Source organism: Sinocyclocheilus rhinocerous, unplaced genomic scaffold (genome assembly GCF_001515625.1).
Source record: "Sinocyclocheilus rhinocerous isolate Xijiao unplaced genomic scaffold, SAMN03320098_v1.1 scaffold2780, whole genome shotgun sequence".
NCBI classification, from domain to species: domain Eukaryota; kingdom Metazoa; phylum Chordata; class Actinopteri; order Cypriniformes; family Cyprinidae; genus Sinocyclocheilus; species Sinocyclocheilus rhinocerous.
In genome coordinates this window covers 274,411-281,264 of record NW_015628683.1, presented here as the reverse complement: position 1 = coordinate 281,264, position 6,854 = coordinate 274,411, and the positions used below count along the sequence as shown (strand labels likewise).

The 6,854-nt window shown below is 40.0% G+C and overlaps 1 protein-coding gene across 1 annotated transcript in view; it reads right to left on the bottom strand.

Annotated features, from left to right (window-relative positions):
- The window catches only part of LOC107737999 (RNA binding protein fox-1 homolog 2-like), a 20,030-nt gene that overhangs the window by 11,466 nt on the left and 1,710 nt on the right, over nt 1-6,854 (bottom strand). The gene's annotated exons all lie outside the window — the stretch shown is intronic.

Genomic DNA, 6,854 nt, shown 5'->3' with positions numbered 1-6,854 from the left:
CCCCACACTCACACAGACACACACACACTCTCACACTCACAGAGACACACACACACACTCACAGAGACACACACACACACACACACACGCGTGTGCACGAGTGAATCACGCTCGATGTTTCCAGGCAGGAAATGCAGCAACATGAATGATTGAGAACTCACCGGCTGCACAGGAGGGTAAAAGACTCCTATCATCCTATTGAACACAGCAGCGACAGACAGCAGCGTTTCCAGCTTCCAGATCTCTCTGTCACACATTCAAAATCTCCCTCTCATTCCCCTGCTCTCTCTCTCTGTCCGTGTCCTGTGTCTCCTCCCTCTCTCGGCCGTCTCTCTCTCTTCTCTCTCTCCTCCCATATCACTCACTCGTTCCCTCTCTCTCTCTTCCTCCCTCCCTCTCTCTCTCTCTCTACACTTTTTCTTAAGACAAACAAACCGATTTTTTAATTTTCAAAGATTTTTAGCTTCTATTCCATCCGATTAGAAATCATAAAAACTATGTTTATAAATAATCAAACTGCTCATTTATTTGTAGTTAGTTCAACTAAGTTTCCCTAAACAAGTTCAAACACGTAAATCACAGCAAATGGAATTTCATGCTCTCAGCACCAAATATCATCATCATAATAATATGCCATTCACTTCAATTTAATCTTCAAATCCTATAATGTTCAGCTGACCAAGAGTATTTTTAAGCATCACAAGAGACTATATTAAGTTTCTGATATGATATTACAATAACAATGATATTTACAGACATTCAATTGTGTGCAAAACCTCTGAAAACAGAGCAGATGTGAAGCTCACAGTCAAACGGCTGCTGATAAATGGATAAAGAGAGGGATGGAGGGATTACAGAGAGAAAAAGAAGATAAAGAGTGAGATTAACTACACCAACTGAACAATTTGAACACACACACACACACACACTCTCTCTCACACATACACACACACATTAATTCAAGTGAGTTCACTTCATAAAAGAGTTTTCTACATATATTAAAAGCGGGACAGTCCAATAAAACATGTTTGACAGAAAGAGGAATCTGGCAGAACATGCATCGAGTAGGATCTTCAGTCTTGTATGACATCTGCTAAACACCACTTGATCAAATCCAGTTTTAAAAGAGATTAAAAATCAGTTTGAAATTTCCGGATGGATTTCATGTAATGTATTATGTGTACATGTATCCCACTCTTCTTGCCACTTATTTAGGTGAATGCACAACCTTCAGCTGACCGACCGAAAGCATATCAGTGAAAACCAGCATCACTGCTGAAGGATCTCCTAACCGGCCTGTGATAGAAACACTCAAGCCCAGTTAACCAGAAATGCAGAAATATATTATATAATATACGACGTTTTCATTATTTGTGACTGAGGAACTGCAGCTTGTGAATAACAGGGCGACTCACTGAGGTTTGTGACGAGTCTGATCTGCAGAAAGAGCTGATTCTGTGTTTCAGAGCGACCGACTGACTCTTGACCTCCTGTAATGACCATCAGAGAGAGACGGACGGTCATCTGTGTGACACACACGTGAAGATTCGCTCTCACCTTTAGATTCATCATCAACTGCGCAACTGAGAACATTTAAGCACCAGATCTGTGAATAATGAAGACTCCAATTAAACCTGCGGGCAAAAGCCCTTCAAAATGACATCAATTACTGGACTGAGATACGAGATGAAGAGCTTAAACCAGCTCCACCTGAGAGAACGAGCACACTCGGTCTGATTACTGGACGCTAATTAACCTCAGAGGATGCCTGACGATACGAAAGCATCACAGTCGTGTTCTGAGCTCCAAACCCACCATACAGACAGCACTGCTCACGGGAAAGATCAGTCTGATCAGACTAATAATAACTGATTCCAATAGACGGCAGTCAGTGTAAAGCCGCATGTAATGCACTGTACTGTTGTTTAACAACATACCGGATGTTCAGCTGAGAAAACAGTTATTTCCAGAAAATTTCTGAAACATTCCAGAAATTTTGGAAACTTTCCAGGATTTTTTTTTTGGAATATTCCAGGGATTTTTGGAAAGTTTCCGGAAATTTTCCGCCCCTTTGCAACCCTAGTCTCAGCCCTCCTGGATGCAATTCAAGAGAAGAAGACAAACGCAGCAGAGCGGCGTTTGGATCAATATGTAAATATATGCTGCGCGCTTTCCACTTAGTAACGAAATAAACAACAAAAACTGACAGCGGTGAGAAATAGGGATGTAACGATTCACTCAACTCACGTTTTTTTTTATGAACTTTAATATGCATTATACAGAGGCAAGAGGAAAAGACAAAATACCACGTAAACTTTTCTAAAGACAGTAAGTTCCCCTCAGACATGCATTCATATAAACTCCTAACCCTAATTGAATCGCGATTTGTTTAGCATCTCAACCGATCTGAATCGTCACATATTTTAATCGATTTTTAACCGGCTCGCAGTTAATCATTACATCCCTAGTGAGAAAGCAGCAGTTCAGAAAGAATCTGATTACAGAGATGTGGATGTTTGTTCGGTTCTCCAGTAAAGTCCAGTCACGTCACGTTTATTTATACAGTACTTTATGCAATAGATAGCCTTAAATCAAGCAGCTTTACAGCATTAAACATGAAAAACCACAGTCAGAGTCGCTTTCGGTTAGAATTACTACTTTATTTTCAGTTATAGAGCAGCTCTCCAGTGTGGCGCTAGCTAATGATAAAATCTGTTTATTAGTGGGAAAAAAATTATTTCATTAAAGTGATGGTTTGGTTTGCAGAGATCAAAGCTTGATCTAGCTCAGGACTGTTTTGATTATCATAACCCTATAAGCTATTTTAAGAGAGATTATGTTGTGAATAAAATGGTTTAGTCTCACCTTTATGACTTACAAAACGTTTTCATATAGCTAATCAAATGGTTAATATCTCATCTGTCGTCTCATTTTGTGTGCCAAATATATTTATTTGTATAAATTTATTATAATGACATGATTTTCAAAAGCTGAAGTCATTACCTTTATTTATTAGAATATGCATAACTCAATATTGCAAAAGCTGAATAATCAAATCAAAGTCCATTGATTAATCTGTGAAATAATTGACGATTAGTCAATTAACTGCTTTGATAATTGTTAGATTAATCGATTGTCAAAATAATCGTATGTTGCAGCCCCAGTTGTGAAAATAACACAATCAAGGACCTTTCTACAGTGCGTGTCATTGTAAAGACTGTAAATCCTACATGGCCTCTAACCTGAATAAAGACTATAGTTAGCTGTTGGCAGAACACAAAACTCTAATAAACAAACAAGAACATGGGAAACATGCAGTTTATTTTAGTGGAAACTTCTTAGTATTTAACAATGAAACATATAGTCATTACCTTTATTTATTAGAATATGCATAACTCAATATTGCAAAAGCTGAATAATCAAATCAAAGTCCATTGATTAATCTGTGAAATAATTGACGATTAGTCAATTAACTGCTTTGATAATTGTTAGATTAATCGATTGTCAAAATAATCGTATGTTGCAGCCCCAGTTGTGAAAATAACACAATCAAGGACCTTTCTACAGTGCGTGTCATTGTAAAGACTGTAAATCCTACATGGCCTCTAACCTGAATAAAGACTATAGTTAGCTGTTGGCAGAACACAAAACTCTAATAAACAAGAACATGGGAAACATGCAGTTTATTTTAATGGAAACTTCTTAGTATTTAACAATTAAACATATTCAACATTCCTCTGGCTTTAAAAATCGTTTATTTTCACTAGGGTTGCAAAAAGGTAGTAAATTTCAGAAACATTCCAGGATTTTTTTGGGAATCTTCCGGGAATTTTGGGAAAGTTTCCGGAAATATTCCACCCCTTTTGCAACCCTAATGTTCACTAAGCTTAGAGCAGTGCATTATGGGATTGCGTTCACATGAAGGATGCGTGTGATCCGTGTCTCTCAGTGTTTGTGTCTGAGATCTGTAGCGCCGCCTCTAATTGGGCTGCACGTTTAATTGGTCTATAGTGGTGTATAATGAGATTAGCGCCTCGCCGCTCCGTCAGGGTTCAAGCCCAGCTATTGTTTACACATTAAAACAAGAGCATAATCACGACACGAGGGACAAATGGAGACGACTCCGTACCGCTGTGGTTTTACAACAGGACTTTAACGGTTACTTATTAGAGTCCAAAAGATCTGCCGTAGTTAATATTTATAGCAGATGAGACGAGCCGATCTGGACGCTTGCACAACACATGATAGGAGAAAGCAGCCGGCGAGTGGAGACCGCTCTGATGTGAGGACAGAGTAATGGAGTCTAGGACGGTTCTGAAGAGAATCACGGGTTATTTCTGCTCTGCTGCTGCGTCTCTTTTCATCTTCTCTTGATAAACACCCTCTTTGAGCTCCGTGCAGATCCCAGCTGGAGCTAATGTCCCTCCTACAGTACAGTCCCCTGAGGGAACACTTATCAGTGCGCACTGCGCCGCCACACACAGAAGCACACTGGAATCATCTGCAGTGCTGATGCTTGATGCTTGCACAGCCAATCTCATGAAAACACGGCCGGACCACAATGCACTGCAACAACCGAAAGAAGAAACAAATCATAGTGTGCTCGCCTATTTATAGGACCATGGTGATTTCCCCCCCCCAAATTGCATCATTTCTGGTCTCGCTTTCAAAATTCTCATTACTGTAATACTCCAGAGCCTTTCTCTGCTTTGCTCTTAATGGCGACTCGGATTGCTGTAATGCAAAAAATCCCCACACTGCGCATTACAGTAATAAATCCAAAGATTTTTAAATTAAAATCTTTACAAATGATCAAATTACATTTATTAATTTAGCAGATGTTTTATCCATTTTTTTTGCATCACACAAATTAAAAACAATGGAAAAGGTGTTCACAGTCTGAAATGATTTACGTTGTTCAAAATACAGCTTCGTTCTCTGGGTTTTGGGCTGAAATACGAGCTGGATGTGTTCTTGAGATTCAGCCCAGATTCTGCTTTCAGACTGAAAGTCTGAGTGTGTTTTTTCTGCTGATATTTGAGGATCAGCTCAGATCTAAAGGCCGTCCAGAGAATGAAGACAGAAACATCTGGAGTCCATGTGTGTGAAACAGACGACTAGAGCCGAGAGAGACAATGAGTCACAGAGAAGCCCTCCACCACCCCGTCATGTGCCTCATTTCCTTAAGGACTGAGCCGCTCGCTGCCAACACACACACACACACACTCACTCACACACACACACTTTACTGAGCCGCGTCTCACTGAAAGAACTCGCAGATCTTCTGAGAGTAGAAACTATGATTCCCTCAAACTTACTGACCTGTAACTTCCAGTGAAAGGAGAACAGCAGAATGGAGTGATCAGGCAAGAGAAGGACAAGAAAGTGAACAGATGGTGCAGCTGAAGGAGGAGGAGCTCAGTGAAGGACGGAAAGACGAGATGATTTGTGAACGAGTGTTTCAAAGCTCTCGGCTACTTCATGTGTCTGTTTCTGCCATGAGTAAAAAAAGACTAAGAAAATGAAAAACACATTGCTCAACACACTCAAAAAAATAAAGGTCACTAAAAAGCAAGCACTCTAAAGGGAACAAACTCAACTCAAGTACACTGGAAAACACTGCACTAAAGCAGGGGGAATGTCTTCTACAGCCTGTTTTCCTGACATTTTCATATCTAGCTATTTGCTTAACAACATTAAATTTAACAACAGACATCTGAAGGAAACTCTATCCTTTTCTAGAGAACCGAAAACAGAGCACATTAAAGGGTTAGTTCACCCAAAAACTCAAATTAGCCCATAAATTACTCACCTTCAAGTCATCCTAGGTGTATATGACTTTCTTCTTTCAGACGAAATAAGTTATATTCAAAATTGTCTTTGATCTTTCAAGCCGTTTAATGCCACTCAGCGGGTGTTGCATGCATCAGTCCAAAAGAAGTTAAATAAAAAGCGCCCACCCATAAAATAAAGTGTCTTGTGTGTTGAGGGTGAGTAATTTATGGGCTAATTTTCATTTTTGGGTGAACTAACCCTTTAATGCTGCACTTGTATACTTGCGTAAGCATTCAGTCACTGACCACATCAAAATAAAACCAGAAATAATTTTACGCCAATAGCGTTGACGGACAGACGTAACACTGAATCGTGATTCCTACTCTCGCGTGATCTGGAAGTAGCTTCTACTTTCTTTCAGTATTGTGACTTATTTCCAACTGAAACTGAATATTGAATAGAGGGTGGGGTTTATTTTAGTGCTCCTCCTCTCTCGCGGTTAGAGGGGCGTGGCTAGGGAATACTCCGCCCACACCATCAAGCTGACGTCAAGACAAAATGCCATTCCAGAGCGGAAGCAAATTTTCAGATTTTGATTAAAGATTACCAAAACAAACTTTTTTCCATTAACCTGCACAGATTATTTGTTCACCACATGACTAGCAATGTGCACAAAGTAAACTGCAATAATTTTGATTTCATGTGGACTTTAATTTGAGGCAAACTTTAAAAAAAACACTTTCTTGACTCTATACTAGCTGAGACTCGTGCACTCGCTCTATTGTCTATCGCAATAACCATCACCACCACACCCCGACTTTACTGCTCTGCTCGTGGGGTCAAAGTTCAAAGTTGCCATGGTAACATGTGTGCAATCCCATAAGGGTAATTACTGGAGACATGGGGTAAGTAGAGCACGCTACAACAGCAGAGCGTATCGTGAGCGACCCGACGACATCTGAGCATATTATATACACGCAGCTCAGAGCAAAAGGTAAAAATGCAAAGGCTTATCTGCAAATCTCCAATCAGAGCGCGTGTGTGTGTGTGTGTGTGTGTGTGTATATTACCCCCCCCCC